Source organism: Lepidochelys kempii, chromosome 3 (assembly GCF_965140265.1).
Source record: "Lepidochelys kempii isolate rLepKem1 chromosome 3, rLepKem1.hap2, whole genome shotgun sequence".
NCBI classification, from domain to species: domain Eukaryota; kingdom Metazoa; phylum Chordata; order Testudines; family Cheloniidae; genus Lepidochelys; species Lepidochelys kempii.
Window position 1 is genome coordinate 165,103,288 of NC_133258.1, and position 24,042 is coordinate 165,127,329.

At 42.0% G+C, this 24,042-nt stretch overlaps 1 protein-coding gene across 2 annotated transcripts in view; it reads left to right on the plus strand.

Annotated features, from left to right (window-relative positions):
- Positions 1 to 1,470: 1,470 nt before the first annotated feature.
- The window catches only part of PTPN14 (protein tyrosine phosphatase non-receptor type 14), a 181,799-nt gene continuing 159,227 nt past the window's right edge, over positions 1,471 to 24,042 (plus strand). The window contains exons 1-2 of one of the 2 annotated variants that reach the window (XM_073338921.1): positions 1,471 to 1,969; positions 7,306 to 7,407. The gene's annotated coding sequence lies outside the window, so the exon portion shown is untranslated. The remainder of the gene's footprint in view (positions 1,970 to 7,305; positions 7,408 to 24,042) is intronic. The other variant, XM_073338920.1, reaches the window with a different exon arrangement.

The following is a 24,042-nucleotide window of genomic DNA, read 5'->3' on the forward strand; positions in this document are numbered from 1 at the left end:
AAATCAAGCACAGTAAGGTGAATTTAAGAGCTAAAAGTGGTTTAATATAAGGGTTCAAAATCTGGTTTAGGTAATTTCCTCCCGATTTTCAGTGTTGATTTTTAGGCAAACAAGGGCTCTTTTTTAAGAGTAAAATTTTTGTGAATTTATTTTAATGATATATTACTTAAATGCCCAACACCTGTAAAACACTATAAATATCTGGGGAATTGTTTGCAGGGTGTCTACATATTCTTAACACCAGTTCATTCATAACTGATTCATCATCTCAGCAGAAGCAGCAGCCTGGCTTTACAATGTGCCCCAACCATGCTCCTCAGCCAATCTTAGTGCAGCCACCAGAAAGGCCCTTTCTCACCCACTGTTGATGAGGAAGGGCCTTTCTGGTGGCTGCACTAATGTTATGCTTCTGGCATGACATTCCCATCTCTTTTACCCCATCGCACATCTGGGGGGCTGCAGGGTTTTCTCTGCTGTTTCTTCTCCAATTACAAGTGGTGCCAGCATTGCAGGTAGCCAGGGAGCCTTTCGTCCGCTCCCTCTGGAGGATCCCAGCAAAGAGCTGGCAAGGAGTAGGGAGAACTAGCAGCAGCTGGATTCCCCAGCGCCCTGCCACTGGACACGTGTGGGTCGGCTCCTAACACAAGATGTGAAAGAGGGACAGGCCAGGGAGCAGGGGCTGAAGTAGGGAAGCGCGCAGAGGCTCAAAGGCGGCCCATTTTGTAATACAGGGAAAGGGGCTGAAGAGAATGAGGGGTGGGGTTGGAGGCCGGCTAGACCAGACAGCCTGAAGGGCAGGGGGGAGGTAGACCGGCGGGGTGGGGGTCACAGCAGAGGAAGTGGGGCTGAAACGGGGAGGCAGGGGCAGAGAAACTGGCCTCCGAAAGACTCCCCTGGGCTGCCTCAGCCCCCGCAGACCAAACACACTCCCTAGGACTGACTCAGCCCTTTCCTCCCTCTCAAACATTCCCGCTCCCCCCCCCCCATCCCAAACCAAACCCTCCCCTGCGGACTCGGACTCTCGCTGTTCTCCCAGCACCCTCAACCCCCCGGCCGCCCCTCGCTCCCTGCCCCTCTCACTGGCTGGAAGAACGCGGGGGGAGGAACTGGGTTGCAAAGGTAGCGCAGGCGAAGGGGCGCGGGCGGGACCAGCGCAGACAGGGGGGCTCCGAGGGGAAAGCAGCGAAAAGCCCGTCCCGCGGCTCTGCCCCGACCTTGGCAGAGTCGCAGCAGGCGGGATTGGCAGGAGCCCGCCCCTCCTCTTCCTCCCGCCGACGGGGTTCGTTCCTCCTCTTCTGCAAAGAAAACACACAAACAACAACAAAACAGCCCATGTCAAGTCCCCGACGTCTCCGGGCCCCGCAGTAGCAGCGGCCGCTCCGCATTCCTGGGATTCCAGGGCTGTGACTCCGCGCTCCACAGCGACTCCGACACGCACTCGCTCCGCAGCCGCAGCCGCCGCCGCCTCCGGCCCCATTCGCTCTCTCGGGACGACAATCCCCTCCCTCTCTCCTTCCCCCACCCCCGCGGGCTGCAGCGGGAGCCCACGGCTCCCTTCACCGCCTGCAAACTCCCCTCCCGGCCGCAGCGTCCTGCCTCCGCCTCCCCAAACTCCTTCAAACTTTCCCCGCCGCAGCGGGGACAACATTATTGGGTGGGGGTCGTTGGTTTAGTTTCCCTCCCTCTCCTCCGGGAGCCCCCAAATCCGGCACCACCCTGATTTCCCCTCGGCCCAGCTGAGCAGCAATCAGCTCTTCCCAGCAGCACCGGTTCCTACTTTGTCCCCCCCCCCTCACCAGTTGGGAACCCTCTCCCGGTCAAGACGGAAACCTTCTCCGCTGGGAAACCCTCCTGGGTGACTTGGAACGAAGCCTGAGTTCAGCTTGTTGCCTTTTCCCGAGGAAGGGGGGGGGGGGCATTCCCAGTGTCCCTGCCCGAGAGGAGAAGCCGCCTCTACATGTAAACCCAGGTAAGCAGCAGCAGGAGCAGTAGAGTTTGCTGAAGTTTGTCCGCGTTGTTTTAATATGTAACTTGTAGTTGCTTGTACCACTGATCGCAGCGCCGGAGCGGTAGTGACTTTTTCAAAACAGTCTTGTCATAATTGATGGCGTATGTGTGCGTATAAAAATCGGTTCCCATCCATTATAATTTATCATCCGTTGTAACGCAATTATGGACAGATTACTTGTATGTGTACATAATGCAAATTTATCTCAGCTAAACTTGTCCTAATCCAGAAATATACTAAAGCAAATGTCTAAACAATATATGATTTATAGAATCAATATAAATATATATTTGTAAACAGCTGGGGACAAGCTAAGCTTTCTGCTGAGCTGCTTTCTTATTTACACTGTAGGATCCTCCTCTGCCCTACCTCACCCCACCGGATGGATTTACCTTGTTCTTTGTTAGTTACAAGTCAAGTCTACACTGACCATTCCTCTACAGCAAAGGCTGTAACAAGTTGGGCAGAAATTACAATATTACAAGACTGTGTGAGCATTGTGACATCTCTTCTCATTTCTAATGTGCCAAAGTCAAATAATCTTAAAAGATTCAAAAGTAACCTCCCCTATTACAATCCATTTGGGCCATACAGTAGGTATTGTGTGTGGAAGGGTATTGCAATGTTTTCCCATTAGGAACACTGTAGTTTTGGTTGCAAAGGCAGTTCCATTATAAGCACCTCTCTATCTATTGTGGCTTGTAACTTTAACTTTATAGAAACAAATAGTTACTGGTAAACTGGGCAATAACAGTGAATGATCATTCAGAGGTTGTTCCTGAGATTGTGGTATGTGGCCCGCAATCAAGGGCAGTATTCACAGTAGAATGAACTGTTTTTACTCTGTTTCCTCATAGACATTTGCTATTAAAATGTGTGAAAACATACACTTACTGTATGCTGAATTCTTTAGTGCTTGTGACTTCAGTCTATAAAATGGCTCCCTTAAGCAGGAGCTCTTGAGGCCACCTGCCAGCCTTGTGAGGGTGGGAGAGATTAAAGAAGACAAGTAGTTTTTAGGAGATACTTGCTGGAGATTGTCACCCTTGTCTGATGTCTTCTGACCATTTATTTGAAATTGTCTGTATCAAACAAACATTATAATGACATATAGACTCCAGGGTTTGCTATTGCCCTTTTAGGAAGGCTGTCACTCATATCTAACATTGGTTTAAAATATAAGAGGTTAATGTAGTTTTTGTACATGCATAGAATGGGATTTGGGCAATGATCTGTAAATGACTGTGCAGCTGGACCTCCCTTGATTTCAATGGGTCTCTGCACAGACACAGGGCATTTGTCTGAGCAGAATTTCATGCAGGATTGGGGCCTAAATCCAAACCCAGTGGGCACGATATAGAAGTTTCTGAGCCATGCAAACTGCTGATTTGGGGCCCAGTCCCAAAGCCCTTATTCAAATGATAGTCCTTTAAATCCATGGGTTAACTCCTGGATCCCCAAGTCTGCAATCACATCTGTATGGGGAAACCCTTGTCCTCATGTAAAGGTCCGATGGCTCTGTACAATTACAGGGGGTCTGTCTGTGCAGGTCTGACTGCAGGATCAGGGCCCGCATGGATGAAAACTGCAGGGTGGAGCCCTTAGTGCTGCTTTGTACATACAATGTGTCTTAAAAATGTATATTTAAAATCTGTGACTTTCAAATGTTTGCACCCCAGTAGTTACAGCTATTATAACACAATGGTGTTCTTTGAGGATTAATTAGCCACTGTTGTTAATGGCTCGTCGTGTCATTAAATGCCAGCAGATGCCTTGCTTAAATATGGAACAGTCTTCCATGAATTAGGTGTTTTTTGTTTTTTTACTCAAATTTGCACAAACTGCTAAAAAAATGGCTAAACCAAACATGGAGAAAGTTTTCAGCCCGAAGAAGGGTCAGAGGTGCTTTTGAAAACTGTCGGGTACCAGTGTAGTCAAAGGACCACAGATATTTTTCATCTTATTTGTCTTTACTTTGGGTCTGGAATTAATTACATAGTGCTAAAGCACAAGTGTATTATTTGACTCTGAATTTAATAGCTTTACATGCATATCTGTAGCATGAAAGACACACTTTAAAAATAAATAAATCAGGCTCCTTCGTTGGCACGTCAGTTCTATTGTATCTAAGTTGTAGTTAGGTTGTTGATATAACTATTGTAAGAATGCAGTTATTTAATATGTCTTAGAAAGTTTTTCATTAGGCTTTCATACTCAGTACTTTAATTATAGGTTCCAGTTCTTCAAAGGCTTACCCATGTGCTTAACTTCATGTAATGAAGCCACTGGGACTACTTGTGTGTGTAAATATTAAGTATGTGCATACATTTTTGCCATAATAATTAGGATGTATATAGTATGATTGTACTTATCAAGCACAATTACCAAAATAGAGATTGTTATATTGTAGGGATACTATAGCAATCTTGATTTAATCCTCTTGTGCCTAAAAACATTGATGTCAACAGAAAGATTCATAAGGGCAGGTTTTGGTTGTTTTTGAAACAAGCTGTGAAGACCATTTTTCCTGTGAGAAAACTATTGACCATCTGTAGACTTTGATGGAATTTTATATAAAAGCATGTAGTTCTGTATTAATATTTAAGAATATTTAAGATAATTCTTTATTACACAGGTGGTTCAGAGTAATATCCATAGAACCCTATTGATTTAATCTTCATTAAGTTCTAAAAGACTCTTTTGTAAGGTAATATTTTAATAATTTTTATTTTTATAATACTTTCTATTTGGGGACCTCAAAGCATTTTACAAATACTGTTGAGTTAGGCTTCACAGAGCCTCATGAGGTAGGCAATATTATTGTTCTTAGTTTATAGATTGGGAAACTGAGGTACATATATTAAGTGACTTGCCCAAGGTTATATCCTAGTGTGTGGCAGAACCGGGAAGAGAAGTCCAAAGTTAATTCTAGAGCACAGGATTGTGTCCTGACCTCTTAGTCCTATGCTCACGTCTAATTAATTGTTTTCCACCAGGGAACAGAAATGAAGCCATTCCAAGGACCAGCCATAGGTGTCTTGCCATCCTAGATAAAAAATATTTTTGTCCCCTTCTTCCCACCAGTAACTGAGCCCAAAAAAGAAAAAGGTTGAAGGATGTCCCCCCATATGCTGATTTGTTACCCCTAGTAGTTAGAGCCCAGGGTGATCACCCTGATTACCAGCCATACTAGATCCCTCTCTTCTCAGATGGATTCCCTCCTGCAGCTATTTCTTTTCCCTCCCAACTAGGCTATTCTTCTGCTTTGCTCCTACTGCACCAACTAACTGCAGCAGCCTGTTAAGGAGCCCAGTGTGCCACACTCCTCATCTCTATACTCCATTAGCTATAGGATGCAGCAGAACTACAGGGAATTTTGAGATGAATCTCTCTCACGCATCCCTTATCTCTCTCCCCTTCCCCCCAGCACCATCCCACCACCACCACTTGAACTGCATGGAGTTATGCCACATGTGATTTTTCACCCATGGTTTCCAAACCCCTTGAAACATCTTGTGGCCCGCCCAGAGACCCTTGGAAAGTTAGGTTTCAGAGTAACAGCCGTGTGCATCCGATGAAGTGAGCTGTAGCTCACGAAAGCTTATGCTCAAATAAATTGGTTAGTCTCTAAGGTACCACAAGTACTCCTTTTCTTTTTGGAAAGTTAGGAAAGTTCTGGAACTCCAGGAATGTGGACTCCCGAGTGGGTGTTCTGAGGAGGAAGACTCCTAGCCCAAAATGAAGGAAAACAGTGAGAAGACTCAATGCCTTGTGACACTCCAGAAGACAGGTGGGAATAGGGTGGCCAGATAGCAACTGTGAAAAATCGGGTCACTTTTTTTTAACGGAGTGGGGGGTATAGTTGCCTATTTAAGAAAAAGCCCCTGATATCGGGACGTCTGGTCACGTTAGGTGGGAAGGAGTGAAGAGATTGTGGTTGCAGATGTTGTGGAATAAGGGGGCGGGAAAGAATTTGGGAGGGATGGTGGCCCATGAAAGGTGAAAGATAATAGCAAATGTGCGTCGGTCTGGTTGACTTCACAAAAGTGGATGGAAGGGCTGGGAGAGAGTGAGTGTTGGGTGATCCAGGTGAGGGAAAGCCCACGGAAAGAGTAAATGAGTGAGTATAGAGACTACCTAGGAGCAGTCCTTCACACACTTTGAGCCAGTTTGTGAGTGTGTTTTCCCAGACTGAGCCTGCAGCTGTTTTATGAGGTGGGCAGGCTGAAAGGTTGGTATGTGCACAGAGAGGAGGAAGAGTGGGTTTGGTTCTGGGGAAACTAAATAATGGGAAAAGGGGTTGATGGGAGAGTGTAGCAAGTTTGTATTTCTGAGGTGTTGCATACCTATAGTTTGGTTATTTTCTGTCTGGCTATTGATAGTCTTTTTTTTGGTAGATAATCCTTGCCCCAAAGAACAATCTTCTCTCTCTCTCTCTCTCTCTCTCTCTCTCTTTAAACAATTGCCTAGTACAATGGGGACCACTTCAGATTGAGGCATCTAGGTTCTTTAATAATAATAATAAATAATTAATTACTAACAATAATGATGGGAAAAACACAGAAAACGAGAACAAAAATAATAAAACCACAAGAAATCATTAGAGCGTAATCAAAAAATGGCCTCTTCACAGACAAAATTATTCATAGACTTTTTGTTTTGTTTTAATTTTTTTTATCCAAGTTGTTAGGGAAATTTATCTAATTTTTTTCCTTTATTGAAAATCTTATTTAGCTACACTGGAAGATCTTAAAATGCATTTGCCCCTTTTTTTGTGTGGTTTCTGTTCTATTTTCAGCTCTTTTTTTAAAAAAAAACCCTCTTGATTATGTTTGTTATAATTTATTATAAATTGAATGTTTGATAAATAAAAAAATTGTAAAGTTTTGTGGTGAAAACAAATTCTGTGAAATTTAATAAGATCAAAAATTGCTCCATGTCAAACACTTTGAAGTGAACCCCCCCCTTTGAAATTTCAACTTTTTTTGTGAAAAGTTTTAATTGTTTTTCCACCTCTTAAAAAAACAAGGAAAACAATTTAAAGATTAAAATGATTAATAAAAAGCTTAAAGCAAATAATTACAATAAATAACATATCAAAATGTTTGTTTAAACTGAAGAGATGTAAATAGAAAAGGATAAGAAGAAAATGGGAACACACATTGAAATCAACCCGGAATAGATAGATAAATGCCTATTTACCTCGTTTAGTCACTTCATTGGTGAGCTACTACTATTGAATAGTTCTGTCCCATTTTATTTAGTCATGAGTCACTGTTTGTTTGTTTTTTTGGCAGTGGTGCAATACTCTTCTAATTTTACAAATTTCTGAAATGAACATGGCAATCAAGATCTCCTGATTACCAAACCAACGTTTTAGCCACAAGAGCAAATAGACAGTATGTATTCAGTTTGTATGTATATTTTTCTCTCTTCACTGTATATTTCACCCGTATGTTATAGAGTGCTGGACCTTCTGATTAGTGATTCCGATTAGTGAGTGGTAAAGGACAACATGGAACTATGACTCAGAATTTCCTTGGGATTTACAGTGTTCTGTCTTAATATAGTTTTACTGATACATTTCCCTTAAGATAGTGCAAATGGCGCATTTTTCTTTTGAAAACATAATAGTCTCCATTGACTTTATCTGATATGTTGGATTTGTACTTGATAATATACTATAACATGGTTATTTAAAAAATCGTTCTCATTGAGTTCAAGGGGAGTTTTGTGAGAGGAAGGACTGCAGGATCCTTGTTATTATAGTTGCCTTTATTTGTAATGACATTGGCATGATGATATTGTAATGAAATTAGATCTACTGTAGTGAATTAGCAACATTAGATCATGGTATAATAAGTGTGACATAACTGTGCTTGCACAGTGGTTTGCCTTCCAACCCCTTCATGGGGATTGACCCTTTTGGACTTTGTAGAGTGCATCCACATTTATAAGTTTCTTTCCTATGCTTGGGCTTTGTATTGTGGCATCTCCTCCTGTTCATGACCACATGCGGCTCTAATCACTGCTTAAAGTAACTGAGAGATTGCTTAAGGACAAGAATTTTAAAGCTCCTCTAGCTCTAAGTGTTCATCCTCCACCGTTTTTCCTGCTACTGCTAGCCTGGTAAAGAATTGTGGTTATTTTCAAGCAGCTATTGAAAAATACTTTGTCTGATAGGAATTTAATGATATCGTAATCTTAAAACAGATCCATATGAAAGGCATTCCTCTTAAGGGAGTCAGCATGGTATTTGAAATGTCAAACCTTTGGTATTCTAGAATTAACAGAAACCTTGGGTAATCTAATCCCAATTTGACATTCTTTAAGGGACTTTCCTGGTGCTCTGCTAATGTGAGGAGTAAAACCCAAACTTTGAAAAGTTAACAGACTGCAGCAAGTTTCTTCCCTTATTTCATTTTTTTGAAAAATAAAACAAGATGTGTATTTCTATTATTATTTATTATGTTTATTACTCTAGTGCCTAGGGGGTACCAAGATTGGGGCCTCACCGTTAGTTAGGTTTTTGTTTTATGTAGTAGTAATAGAATTATAATAATAGTCTAATTGAATTAGACTCTGAGCAAAAAAGAACTCTGAAGAACTGTTGTTTAATGTTGTTAGTGATCTAACAAAGAGGCTGAACGGCAAGGTGCCAAAATTTGCTGCTGATGCAAAATTATTTGGTTAGTCAAGACTAGAGAAGACCAAGAGGACCTAATAAAGCCAGATGAAAGAGCAACACAATATCAACATTGAATTTCATCTATTGGAAGGAATAGTTGAATTACTCGTACATGTTACTGGGTTTTAAATTTATTATATCCACTAAGAATAAAAGACTTGGGTTTTGGTGGGTTCAGTGAACTTTCTACATCTACTTAATGGGTCTCAGTGAACAGAAAAGGAAATAAAATACTGTACTAGAATAGAATTTAAAATATTTAAATCAGTGACCACACTCTACTCAGAATACTGTGTTCATTTCTGGTCGCTATATCTCAAAAAAGGTATAGCAGACTTAGAAAGGGATGTAATTAAGAGACTTCCATATGAAGATCAGTTGAAAACATTGGGACTGTTTTAGGGGGAAGATGAATAAGAGGAGACATGATACGGATATAAAAGAATAGAGAAGGTAAACCACGTTCTCTTATTTACTCTTTCTTATAATGCATGACTAGGGGTACATCCAATGAATGTAAAAAGCAAGAAATTTAAAACTGATGAAAAGTAGGGTTTCTTTAACACAATGCACAATCATCGGAACTCAATGCCACACGATATCATTGAGGCCAAGTAGGATTTTTTTTATAAAAGGATTTTATATATACTGTATGTCAACCACTCTCTGACATGGTGTAGGAAGAAATTTCCGTTAGGGGTTATTTCATAATTGTCTACTATGAGATTTCCTGTACCATCTTCTGAAGCACATAGTATATAAACCACTGTCATAGACAGGATAATGGGCTAGGTGGATGTCTGGTTTGACAGCGTATGACAATTGCTATGTTTCTCTGTGTTGATGGTTTTTAGTTAAAAATAATGAACCTGTAATGAGAGGACTTAATATAGCTACACCAATGCTGGAAAGGAAAGCCTATTTTGGGACTTCCATTTGTGGTCCTGAAATAGACATAACGATGATGTAATATCTATTTTATGTTTTATGTATTGTGGTGGGCACACTGGGCAGTGATGAGGATTAGCCGAGAGGGGAGAAGAGCTGGCACTTAGGCCCTATTTAAAGTACCATAGGGCAATTAGCATTGGCACCTGTCACTGAAATCATGTAATCTATTTGGTATAATTTGTTCATTTAAAAAAAATTCTATAAAGCTTATTGTAAACTACCCATGTATTTAAGATGTGCATAATATTCCTGAATTCTCTCTTGAAAAAGAAATTGGGATAATGCTTACATCTAGATGACAGTGGTAAATGTGAGAAACATTCTAACTGTCAGAAACATGTGAGCCATTCTCTGAATGTAAGGAGCAGTCCTTGGTGTAATTTAGTGAGTGTGGGTTTTTCAGAAAAATAATTGAATTATCTCTGAAACTTTAATACAACTACAGACTTTTTTAAATTCTGCGTCTGTGTAAGATGTGAAAGTGAAGGGAAACAGTTCAATTACAACATGTCTCCTCACTTCTAATTTGTTACATTATTAAGAATCCCCTTTTCTGTGTATATTGTAACATTTTTTTAAAAGTACAGTAAGAAATATTTGAAAACTGTATTGGTGTACTCAAAAGGAAAACAGGGAGTGCCAAATCCATCCCTTTAACTGAGGGCAGAAATACCCTTTTTAAATCAATAGGAGTTGCAGCTGTTTCTGCAGACAGATTGGGTCAATAGTACATAACTGCTTATAATACCAGTAAATCAGGAGTATAATGTGTTAGATACTTATATGAAGACTTAGCAAGAGATCTGTTCAGTGCTTCAGAATAACGGACTTGGCTAATATTTGCAAAGATTTGTCAAAGTCTCTATATCTGTCCAAACTGTGGAGTGCACTAATTCTGCGAAAGAGAAGGGATAGGGGGCTCTTACAGATTAAGGTAAAATGAACAATGCTGCCTGAGAAAAAAAGTTCTGTTTGAGAACTTACGCATCATAAAGTGTACACTATCTAGCCACATTCACAAACTCTGCAAAGTTCTCCACAGCCAAATGGAACTAAGAGGATGTGCTGCTAAGCTGTGCCCTGCTCTGGCCACTGAATAAATGCTTTCTCAGTATTATGGAAGTGGGGACTCTCCTGGGCTTTCCTTCAAATTCCCTTATTTTAACATTATTCACAAAATAAAACTCAAGTTTCTTTTGCTGACTTCATGTTGTTAGTGAGGATGAAGATCCGGGTATTTATTAAGATAAGTACCTACAATTATTTGCCTTAGTTTCTAGTTTCCTGCATTTGGGAGCCACTAGCATTCCTGTCTAAATCTGAAGGGTGCTTGTCTTCCTTTTGGGATGACATCCTTTTAAAAACTATGGACCTGATCCAAGGCATGTTGACTTCAATGGGCACTGCAGCAGGCCATAACCCAGGATAAATCAGGCAGAGAGGGTGAGGTCAATAGTAATCCTTCTAGCTTTGTGCTTGTGTGTTTTTTCTTACGAAGAAAAAATAGTTTACATTCTTCAGGTTTCTTAGATTAGCTCTTATCACAGGACTCCTTCTTTTGAGAAAAGACACACATTGACTTGTAGATAAAGTTGGCTGCAGCCTTTTATTGATGAGGATGATAAAGCTAGCTGTTTGGACAGGCCTGATCATGGGGGTTTGGCAGTCTGAGATTCAGCTACTAGTAGTCAATTCCCTGCTTGAGTTTCTTCATCCGATGAAGTGAGCTGTAGCTCACGAAAGCTTATGCTCAAATAAATTTGTTAGTCTCTAAGGTGCCACAAGTCCTCCTTTTCTTTTAGTGCCTACTGTATGTTCTCTCCCTTTAGAACTTCCCCTCACAAGACTGGGCAACCCTACTGGAGAAGCCTGCATTAAACCCCCAACCAATGGGTAATGTTCACTTCTGGGGCTGGTGAGACAGCACTTACTTCACCTACATTGCCACAAGCTTTGGCCTAATTGTTTACTGTAACACAGAATAAACAAAACATCCAAGCTGTGAAACGTTAGAGCTGGGACTTTCAAAAGCACTCACAAGGTGGGCTTACTTTTGTTCCCACTGCAGTCAATGGTAACACTCCACCATTGAGAGTAGAGGTAGGCCAGTGCTGAGTGCTTTTGAAAATCACACCCTCATGTAGATGAGGAAAGCAAACTCCACTCTTTGTGGGAAAACTACCTGAAGGTTCAGTATAGATAGAAATCCCTGATGAACTCTTGAGGTCGGAAGTTAGCTAGGGGGGTTCCTGAACATACTTCATTTATGACCCTCCTGGATCTTTCTCTGGGCAGGAACCTTTCATTAGTTGAGTTTCCCAGCTACTGGGTTGGAGCCACAGAGTTGAGTCAGCAGTTTTGTGACTTCCTACCCTCTCAACAGTATGTTAAAGGTTTTAAGCTATCTAAGAAAACCTCCTGGCCAGTTGGTCCATTCCAACCCATAAGAACTCTTGTAATTCACTTATTGTAGCTCCTGTTACTTGCCACATTGGACCCTTTGTTTGCAAAAACTGATTTGCGACAGCTGTGTGAACGTGCAACATCAAGGTAAAGCCGGATCACAGCACAGTAGCCTCTCTACATATGCTGGTGGCTGCTATTGCTTTGCAGTAGTTCTGCTTGCCTCTGGCACTCCGAGAACAAAGAAAAGAAGTGGTAGAATGGTTATCTCAAAACTTATTTCTTGCAGACGCATACAATTTAATGCCTTTCCCCTCTACAGTTCAGTGACACTTACAAAATTCATTTGTGCTTAAAGTAGTCTCAGCCATAAAAGTGAAAACTAAAATATTACAAGAGAGTATTATCCAGATAATGTAGTATATAACACCAGAATACTAAGTATGTTTGTTCATTGCTGATGGTTACATTTCAAAAACTGGTTTTATTCACAAAAAGAAAAGGAGGACTTGTGGCACCTTAGAGACTAACAAATTTATTTGAGCATAAGCTTTCGTGAGCTACCTTTTTTGCGAATACAGACTAACACAGCTGCTACTCTGAAACCTGGTTTTCTTCAGTTTCTTTGTGAAATTTAGGAAATATAAATTATTCTTAAAGTATAAAATTTATCCTAGACACTACATTTTATATCTTGTGAATATATTTTACATGTAATACTATTGTATTGCAGCATTTTCTTGAGAGGCATGTTTGAAGAAGAGGTATTGTAAGGAAAAGAGCCTTATTTTGCCATGTACTGTGTGTTCAGATTTCCTTCTATTTTTCTTATTTTGAATTATTTTTATATTGCAGTAGCAGTCAGCAGGTACCAGGCACTGTACAAATATAAAAAAAATGCACAGTCCTTATCCCAAAGGGGGCGGGCGGGCGGGGGGTGGGTGAAAAAAAAAAGGAAGAGTATAGGAACGAATACAACAAGTAGGCAGGATAAAAGCTGGCAAATGTATTTTAGTTTTGTAGGTTTGTTTGAACAAATTGTCCTTATCTGCTCTTCTCATTAGTAATGATTAGCTGGCTAGTTGCTTGAAGGTTTCTTGGTTGGAGAAGTAATTTAAAATGATAAAACTATTAAACGTATATTTAGAGTTGCATATTTCCTGCAACATATTTTGATTTCAAATTAAATGATTTCGGGAGAACATGGCTTATGAGAGAAATGATTTACTGTCATAATGTCTGATCTTGCGAAGGGTTATGGAGTGCTGACCATCCTCAAATTCCTCTGAAGTCATTTGAAGCTGTGGCTGCTTTGCTCAACATCTCAGAGGATCTGGCCTGTAACATCTTACTATTCTTTCTTCTTCCTACCAACCACGTTCTGCTTTGCTGTAGTTCCTTCTATTATCTCTTGTGTCACTGACATAATAGTAACTTCAATATTTTTTTAGTTATTACAGTACAACTCCATATTTTTGTAACATAAAGTTATGAGTTTGTAATGCTGCACTGCTGATGAAATAAACAAGTAACGTAGATGAGGTATATTTCTGCAACATTCTAAACTTTGCCTAGTGAAGGGTATGATGTTACCTCCGACATACAAATGATTTTATCCACAGAGGTTATAAATGTGGTTTGTATAGGTTTCTGGAAAGTCTGACTTGGCTTTCTAGATTGTCACCCAGGCAGTAATTAATCTGTGAAAATATCTGACAAGGGGTGGGCATGAGTTTGAGGCAATTTGTACTTCTTTGTTGTTTGAGCCAGTAATGTTAACCTCTGTTAATGTGAATATAGGATTTCCCGGCCTGATTTACAAATGCTAATTTTGGATTTTTAGCTTAGAAGTTTGTTAACAAATAGCTTAGTCCTCTGCTCATGCCTGAATGTTTAGTATACTCAACAACTGTCATTAAGTCTCTGGGAATTGCTGTGAAATTTCTCTTTCAGTTCTTTTAATATAAAATGTATTTGAAGTAAATATTCATGTCTAGTGAGACTGTGTATTCAGGCCAATAGAGCAAATGTCATGCAATTATATCTGTAATATAAAAGGGACTTCCAAGAGCTAACTTCAAGGAGCAGTGCATATTATTACATGCCACTTAGCTTGGGTTGTTCTTTGCTCCTAAGTAGCCTCATTTATATTTAGCTTGACAGACTAATTTCAGCAGATATCAATGTTTATTTTTATGCATTCTTAAATTTTCATCTATTTAAATTTTCACAGTTGCACAAAATTATGGATTTTAAGCATTTTGTTATTAATTTAAATGTTCACAGTTGCAGGAAATTATAAGGGGGTGAGACAATTATTTAATGGCAGTAGCCATTGAGAATCAAAAAGTTAGTTTTATAATAATTAAAACACATATTTTGACACATGATGATGACCATTTACTAAGTAAATATTCATTAAATCAAATTCTCATAAGTTCTCAAGCAGCATCTTTTTTTACTTTGCCTCTCTGTAAATTTTGCTTATTGTCAAATAAGTAAATATTTTTCCTTTGCTTATTGTCAAATAAGCAAATATTTTTCTTTGATTTGTGTGCGTCTACGTTAATGCTTACCAACATTTACTGATAAAAATCTAATCCTTTCAAGCCTATTGGAAATCTAATCCTTCCAACCAAAAAATGTAGCTATAAAGAGGATGGAAGCGAATGTACTTCTCAACAGCTCCATGTGGTGTTTTGCAGTCAGTCAGAATGATATGCTACCTTCCAGATACCAGTATAGAGGATATGACAATAACAGTAAAGGACGTCATTAATTATCCTGGAACATTCCAAGGATGAAACAATTTGTGTGAGTGGGGAAGATTTTATAAAATCAGGGATAATTTAATTCGTGGATGAGTTTGGAGATTCTTCTGGTATCAAGTTCAGTTCAGGAAGAAGATTGATATCCGAGATCAAGCAATAGATTTTTCAATATTGTAGGGCATGATTTTGAATTCTCTGAGCATGGGGAAGCCTTTTTAGAAGCAGAGTGACTGTTGAGAGTGTAGTCTTTACTTTAGCAGATGTAGTGCCAAGCTTCTGGGCTTACAATATAAAGGAAATAACAATTGAGTAGGAAATAACAAAACACGATTCAGTTTAGAAAAGAGGTACGCTAATATGTCTGGGGGAAAATAATCTGAAACACATTCAGCATAAGGGAGAAACCTGTGAAACTGTAATGTTGGCAGAGACCTAGTGATGAAAAAGAATAGCAAATAAAAGGTGTTTCATGGATACTAAGAAAGGCAACCTAAATTTTTCTCTATCAGGCAAAACTTCCTGATATCAGCTCTATTAGGCTGTGGAATAATTTCTCAAGCATGTCAGAGGGAATTGCATTACTTACAGCACTAACAAGACTGGACAAAGCACCAGTAATTCCGTACTGGAAGAAATATGAAGTAGGGAACCTAATGGGCTTCTAATTTTTGCAACCGAATAGGTCTCCCACTTGGTGGTGGTTTGAGAATATAAAACAGATTTTATGACATCTGTGCTCACAAGCTTTGATAATTCTTACCATATGCAAATCTATAGTAGTGGGGGAGATTCATATTTAACAAGAGATTGGAATAACCACATATAATAGCAGTATAAAACTTAGCAGGAGACACTTAAAGTATGTATAGGTAGTCCAGTTTCATGGTGAATCAAGCAATCTCTTTCTTTTGTAACTTAATTTTGTACTTTTGGTTACACTTAGAAGTTTGGTATGCTAACTACCATTTGGACAGCTTAGCATGCCTTAAACAGTTCCACAGACCTGCTTCCAGTGATGCACAGGTGACCACATCTCTGTTTCGGATTAGACTTGGTTTGAGTAAAGTTCTTAACTCTGCTGGTGTAGTGCTGTTGTGGACAGGAATCGATCACACAATATCACTAACTGTACAAAGAGTCTTTTCACCGCTGTCCTGCAGTGCACTTCTTCTGACCTGTGTGGTCTGCTTTGTTCACAAGAGTCACTTATCTGTGGGAACAGCGCTGCTCACACCCTGGCAGTTTATTTGCTTGCTTTTTTTGCCAACCTCAGGTTCTCAGTAGCAATCCATTCCACTGGTAGCAAGCATGCCTTGGAGGAGGTTTTCTTATTAACTTGCTGTCTACTGGACAGTAGCAGAAATGCATGAGCAGGATTGCCTGGAATTACTGTGGTGATCAAGACAAAGTTAATATTCTTCAATATACTTACTTTCAACAGGTATGAATAACTGCTCCAGATGCAAAGAAGCGGAGAATTGGGACCATTATAGTGTTGATATCTCTTGTAATTTTATTGCAAGTCTTGTGGTGTTTTGTTTTCTTAGGCCTTGTCTACACTCCAGTTTTGTCGACGCAAGTTATGCCGACATACAGCCACTGCTGTAAGTAAACCACTGTTGCATGTCCACACTATGCTCCTTGTGTCGGTAGAGCGTATCCACACTAGCAGCACTTGTGTTGACACAGAGAGCAGTGCACTGTGGGTAGCTATCCCATTGTGCAACTGGCTGCAGTGCGCTTTGGGAATGGTTTGCAGTGCCTCATGGGGGCAGGAACGGTGTCACGTGATGGCTTCTCAATCCCTTCATTCCATGGGCATTCTACTAGATTGCCAGCTGCTTTTCGACTGCCCTGGTAACCTGCAACCCAGATATCTCTGACAGACAGCATGAATCCAGCACTGCTGTTCAGCATTGTGCTGTGCATTATGAACACAAGGCTATAAGAGGAGCCCAACAGGGGCTATTCAGCTGGGGGATGCCTTGAAGGAGCATATTAACACTGCGGGCTCGTCTACACTGGCAAGTTTTGTCGCCAAAAAACTGGCTTTTGGTGACAAAACAGCAATAGCGTACACACTGCAATGTGACTTTTGCAGAAAAAAACCCCTTGTTTTGGCGACACAAAATTTCCATCCCTGTGAGAGACGTTTGTTTTTTCCCCCGCCCTTTATTGTTGACAAACATGCAGTGTAGACACCACAGCTTTTTCCCCGATTTTATTGGCCTCCAGAAAGTATCCCACAATTCTCATGCTGCCACTCTGGTCAGCGGTTTGAACTCCGCTGCCCTGCAGCCAATCTGTCCCTCCCCTTTGCAAGACCTGGGAATTTTAAATCTCATTTCCTGCTTGCTGGCTTCTCAGAAGAGCTTCCCAGGTAAGCAAGGCGGGCTATTGCACCAAACGCGCTCCCGCTTAGACCACCGCTGAGTTGTTGTATCTGATCGGTATATGGGGAGAGGAGTCTGTTCAGTCGCAGCTGCGAGTGACCCGTAGGAATCGGGACGCACATGGGCAAATTTCTCGAGGCCTGTGCAAAAAGGGCTACGATCGGGACACACAGCAGTGCAGAGCGAAGATAAAGGAGCTGAGGCAGGCGTACCATAAAGCGGGAGAGGTGAACTATCGCTCCGGTGGTGCACCTAAGACCTGCCGCTTCTGTAAGGAGCTGAATGCTATCCTTGGTGGTGACCCCACCTCCATCGCCGATAGCCCTGTGGATACTTCGCAGGCAGCAGAAAGGGGGGTAACCCACAGGCTGAAAGTCTGGAAGAAGAAGTCGAGCTAGAAGAGGATGTGGTGCTCCCAGTGGGGCAGGCCGCCAGGAACTTTTCTCCACTCCAGAAGTGCTCAAAAGGAAGCAGATGAGATGCTGAGTAAATTGCTGTGGCTTGTGTAGGGAATCAAAAAGTGGGAGGCAGGTAGTGTTTTCTGTGAGCTGGCTGTTGCCCTGTGTACCTAATCTGCATGGCCAAACAGGGTGTCGATGGGCATCGAGACCTGCAGGGAATCCTCCAGAGAGAGGCTCTGGAAAGTTTTCAAGAGGTACTTGTTAATCCTCTGCCGCAGATTCCAAGGGATTGCAGCCTTGTTAGTTCCCTCATTGTAGGAAACTGTATCATGCCATTTAGCAATCACTGGAGCTGTGACCAAAGCAGCACATAGCTGAGTTGCATGTAGACCGGGGTGAAAGCTGCAAGCATTCAGCAGTTGTGCTCTGGTTTCTCTGGTCACCCGCAGCAGAGAAATGTCAGCCAGCAGGTTGGCCGCCTGTGAAAAAGTGTGGGATCATTTTAGAATGAGTTCCCTGCAAAGTTGCCCTGCAAGCCGTGACCTTTTTGTCCATACGCAGAACGACCTTCCCTGCACTCCTGACACTCACCACGACTGGTGTGCTCGCGGAGCTGTGGGCCTGCCTAGAGTCTGAGAGAAAGTGATTTCTACTAGCAAAAGGCCCTTTTTACTAAAATGTTTGAATCATTTGCTGGAATGTAACAATCCCTCTTCTGTTCAGCATGGACCTTGAAGAACACACCCTGCAGACCGGCTTCGGCAGATAAGAAAAAACCCTAGGCACAGCAAAGAAGACCTGTTCCGTGAGGTGCTGCAGCGCGATGAGAGACAGACCAGGGAGCGGAAAGAGTGCTGGGGAGCCGGAAGGCAGGGCAGAAAAGAGAATGCAGCATTTGCTAGGCAAGCAACAGAGCGGATGATAAAAGTGATGGAGGATCAGACAGGGATGCTCCAGTATCTGATACAGCTGAGCAGATCTGAGCAGATCCGTGGTTGACCTCCCCTGCAGCACATGCAGATGCACAGTTCTTTGCCAACCCCACCCCCCTCCATGCCCACACATTCCTTTTCACTTCACAGCCCTCCTGAGCCTCCCCGTCACTCCACCTCCTCTCAACAGTTCGCACAATGATAGCTGGAGCTACACACAGTTGTGTGGTTTTATCTTTTTTTAACCATAAATAAAGGCTAAGGTATTTAATGGTACAGCGTTTTTATTCTGTGTTCTACAAAAGCGTATAGCAATCGATTCAGTTGTATCCACTCCCAGTCTCTATTCAAACTCAAATTAATGGGACCTAATCACATGAGCCACACCATCAGGGGCTCGTTCATAGAATATCAGGGTTGGAAGGGACCTCAGGAGGTCATCTAGTCCAACCCCCTGGTCAAAGCAGGACCAATCCCCAATTAAATCATCCCAGCCAGGGCTTTGTCAAGCCTGACCTTAAGAACTTCTAAGGAAGGAGATTCACCTGCACATATGCCATCATGTGTCAGCAATGTCCCTCTCCCATGTACATTGGCCAAACCAGACAGTCTCTGCGCAAAAGAATAAATGGACACAAATCTGACATCAGGAATCATAACATTCAAAAACCGGTAGGAGAACACTTCAACCTCTCTGGCCACTCAGTAAAAGACTTAAGGGTGGCAATTTTGCAACAGAAAAGCTTCAAAAACAGACTCCAAACGCATGTTAAGTATCCTCACACCTTCTTGTCAACTGTCTAAATGGGTCATCTTGATTATCACTACAAAAGATTTTTTTTCTCCTGCTGATAATAGCTCATCTTAATTAATTAGCCTCTTACAGTTTGTATGGCAACTTCCACCTTCTCTATATGTGTGTGTGTGTGTGTGTGTATGTATATATATATATATATATATAGCTTCTTACTATATGTTCCATTCTATGCATCCGATGAAGTGAGCTGTAGCTCACGAAAGCTTATGCTCAAATAAATTTGTTAGTCTCTAAGGTGCCACAAGTATTCCTGTTTGTTTTTTAAACATGTTTCATGTTTTGATTCGTTGACTCCCTCAGAGTTCTCCCACATTCTCTTCTCCCCACAAACCAAGGAGATCCACCCCCTCCCCTGTAGTCCCGGCAGGAGTGTGTTTGCTGCTGGGAGCTGGCATGCTTAACTGAGCAGTAGCTATGTGAGCTCTCCACTCTGAGCAGTTTCAAAACTTTCTGGGGCTTTGAAAGAAGATGGGTGCATGTCTGTGTAGCTGGATGCAGGGCAACAGAGTTCAAAACTGTGAGCACAGTGGTCATGGTGGGCATTGTGGGAAACCTCTTGGAGGTCAGTTACGGTGATGTAACGAATGCAGTGTCTACACTGACACTTTGTCAGTCTAATTTTGCCACCAAAAGTGTTATGCCTCTCGTTGAGGTGATTTGATATTGTTGGCAAAGCAGGAGAGTTTTGTCAGCGGGAGGAGCGTTGTAGTGTGTACAGCTCCACTGTTTTGTTGACAAAACTGTATAGTATAGAGCGGGCCTTACTTAAAGCCTCACCTCCTGGAGATGAATAATTATGTGAGAATCCTTCGTTTGTTTGTTTTGTTTAATATGAAAGTTAAGTCTCTAGTCCTCATAGCTGAAGAGAAAAGCTTGGAAATATGACCTGCATGCCTCCTAGTGGCTCAAAAACCAAAAGGCAAATAAAGTTTATTTATTATTCATCTCTTGATTGTTGAACATGTAGGATTGACAGTATTGCCAGTATATTTCATATACCCACTGAAACCCATAACCATAACTGCCTCAGCAGTGCGGGGTTGTTTGAGGTGTCAGTCCTGCAGTGAACTCCATGCAGGAGGAGACCTGAGTCCTGCGCCTGCATGGAGCTGGAGAAGTCAGTGGAGCTTTGTTTAGTCACGCGGTCGTCTGTGTGCAGAGCTCATTGCAGGATCAGGGCCTTATTTTGCGTATTTGATACCTTCTCTTCTTCAGCTTTGCATATGTAAGAGAACAGCTTGTCAATGTTGGCAATTACTTACCTTTTTTTTTTAATTAAAACAAAAATTAGGAACTATTTTGTGCAGTAGGAGGAAGCTTCTCATCTAACAGCTGTTTTATTTATTTTTGTGCCTTCAGTTTATGTAGCCAACCATATTTACTTGCAACACGAGCCATGTTCTTTTCTATGGTTTTTCATAAGCCTGCAAACTAAAACATTTTGTTAGACTGTAGGCAGTAATATTGTTTGTGATAGCAGTGTTGTGTTGCCTATTGACACGCTCATTGTAGGGTTCTGCCTTGAAAAAGTAATGCCTTGACTTGCCCAGAAAATATATCTCCACAGTTCTATTTCCTCTGCTAGGGATCGTAAACACATCAGATAATGAAATAATCATTTTCTCTGTGTGTGTGTGTAACCTTAAAATGTTAATTAAAATTATCACATGTATGCCCCACTAACATGCACACCACGTTTAAAGGCAGAATGTCAAAAATCCACTTGGTACCAATACCTCTGAGTTTCCTTGCCCTTTGATCTTTGTTTAAAAAAAAAAAAAAAGCTGTAGGAATAAATTACAACGCTGTGTGAAATTGGTGGAAGTGTGGGCAAAGGACATTGTCAAACATCTGTGGTAGTAGTTGGTGTACAGAGCTTATTTAAACAGAGATGTGTTGCTTGACACATAGTGAGAAATTACAAAGACACGCTCTAAGGGCCAAAGGTGGTGGTGGTGGAGATAATAATAATAAATCAAACAAAATACCTGGCTTTCATGCCTGAAAAACGGATTATTCTGTCCTTTTCCTGCCACTGTGGGGCTGCAGGCCTCTATATTTTATCCAGTCCTAAATGAGTAAAGAGTAAGAGCCCTGTGAGCTGAGAGCGAACACAGTTTGAAAGATGTACATTTGAGAGCTGTAGTATTTAAACAATGACCTTTTGAATGAGACAGTTGTAGAGCAACATAATTAAATTGAGTGGGTGTGGCACCTGGTGCAGGAGATACAGATACAATTCAAAATGCACAGATAATATATTACATTCTAATACAGTGAATATGTACTAAAATATCTAACAATTGAACTGTCAGTCTATTTTTTCCGATTTGATGCATCCAGTATCTCCGTGATCGTGAATGATTTAGATGTGTGTCATGATTAGTTGCCTTGGCACTGCAGCTTCTCAGCAAGAAGTGTAGTTTGCTGATGTAGGTCCCAATTCCAAAAGGCCTTAAACGTGCTGATAGTTCTTACTCCTGCGGCTCGTCCCATTGAAGCCAGTTAGGCAGCTCATGTGGCACAGGTTTGGAGGATCAGCACAGTACTTTGTGACAAAGGAAGTACTGTGTATACTAACATTCAGTGGGGGTGTTTTAGTTGCTAGCTCCCAGGACTAAAAGGGGAAGGGTCTATGTGAAATCAGCAACCTGAGACTGATAGTCCCCAGGAACAATGGGGAGAGGCCAATGCTCCAGGTCAGCATGAACGGCAGGGCAGGCAGGCTAATCAGGGAGTCAGGAGGCCAGGGAGGTCCCGTCCTCCATGTGAGCTGGAATTGCCTGGGTCAGACAGAGCGGGGCCGAGCTAAGGAGAAAGCGGGGTGCAAGTTGAGCTGGGGAGCAGAGCTGTGCCAGATCCACAGAGAGCAGACCCTGTTCTGGGAGCAGAGCTGCAGCCCCAAAGCCAGAGGCACAACCCAGAGAGAGCAGACTTGCCCTGGGAGCAGAGCTGTAGCAACCAGTGGCAGAGGGACCAAAGAAGCAGCCCAGGGAGCTGGGAGCAGAGTCACAGAAGCAGCAGCAGTGCTGAGACAGAGTGGTGGAGCTGGAGCTGGGGCTGGAGCAGTCCGGAGCTGGGTGCGGTGAGAAGCTGGGGAGAGCGAGGGGGACCCTGGGCAGTGGGCCCAGCACAGGGAGACACCTTAGCCAAGAGGCTCTGCAGGCCAGGCTTGGATCGTAACCCCGACAGGGTGGGGCGACACTGGGAAGAAGGGTCCTACCACTTAGAGCCTGAGAGCGTGTGGCCACCACCAGAGCAAGTGTCCAACCCACAGCATCCCTGCAGCACAGCCAGGGCTGAGAAGAAGGCCTGGGACTTACAAGGAACAGACTGTGAACTGCCCTGACATTCCAGAGACACTGTTTGTGATGTTCCCTGCCACAGAGCGGGGTGATGTGTTTCCTTTAACCTTTCCCATTTTTCCTTATTCTTCTTAAAATTAATTGTTGATTAAATAACTTGCATTTGCTTTAAATTGTATGTAATGGTCAGTGGGTTAGAGAAGTGCCCAGTGCAGAGAGAGTACCCTGGAGTGGGTACCTAGCCCCTGTCCTAGGTAACCACAGCAGGGTTGGGGGTCGAGCCCCCCAGGAATCCTGGGCCCAGCCTTGTCGGGGGTTACGAGGACTCTGCCAGACAGGAGAGTGGAAGGGGAGTCTTCAAGGGCAGGGAGGTCACTGGGTAAAGGAAGTGGGAGCGAGGACTCAGATCCTTTCGCGATCCCACTCCACCAGGGTAGTGCAGAAATCAGGAAAGTTCCCCACAATAGCGGGACTATTCCCCTGCTTACAACTGCGCTAAAGTTTAATGCATGAAAGAGGCTGGAGACTTTTAACAGCTCATTCTAAGTTAATTCTTTTGTACTGAAAATATAAAATTATATATATTAAACAAATGTTAAATTAAGAACAGAAAATATAGTAAACAACAGAATTGTCCTTAAAATAACCTCCAGGTTTTCTCATGTGTTTTGAAGGCTAAACAATACTTCCTTTGTCACATATTACATCAGCAGACAACTATTACAAGTTCCTGTTTCGCTAATTATTTATGATCATGTTTTGGATAAAAGAAAAAAGTGATTTACTCTTCTTTGTAATCAGATGAAGTGATTCTAGGGGTTTTACTTAACCTTTTGATTTTTTTTTCTTTTGATACTTTAGGATATAAATTCCTTCCTTTCCTTTTACAAACAGACCTTCACCTTTCTACCTCTGTGAAATTGCATCAGGCTTGGTTTTTTAATGGCAATAGCCATTGTGGTGATAACCCTCAGGCTAGGAAAACAGGAGACTATTCCTCTCTGGGATTGTTACTGTTCCATGGCTTGTACAACCGGCAGAACTAAACTAGTTGTTCAGCTGTAATGCCTATTTAGGTGCTCTGACCCCAAATTCGCTTGCAAGGACCTGATCCTACAGTTTGCTGAGTGCCTCCTATAGAATGCCTTTCCGCTCACTCTGCAAGGTGCTGACCCCTCCAGCTTCCATTGACTAAAGTGGAAGTTGAGAGCTCTGAGCATCTTGCAGGTATGGTGCTTAAGTATAGCAGGCCAGCCTTCGGTTGCAAAACATGCCTGAACTGGTTGTCCGGTATTTGAGATGGGGGCATAGTTTATTTGTTTGTTTGTGGTTCTCATCCAGGTACCTTTATATAGTGGGCAAAAGGGTTTGTT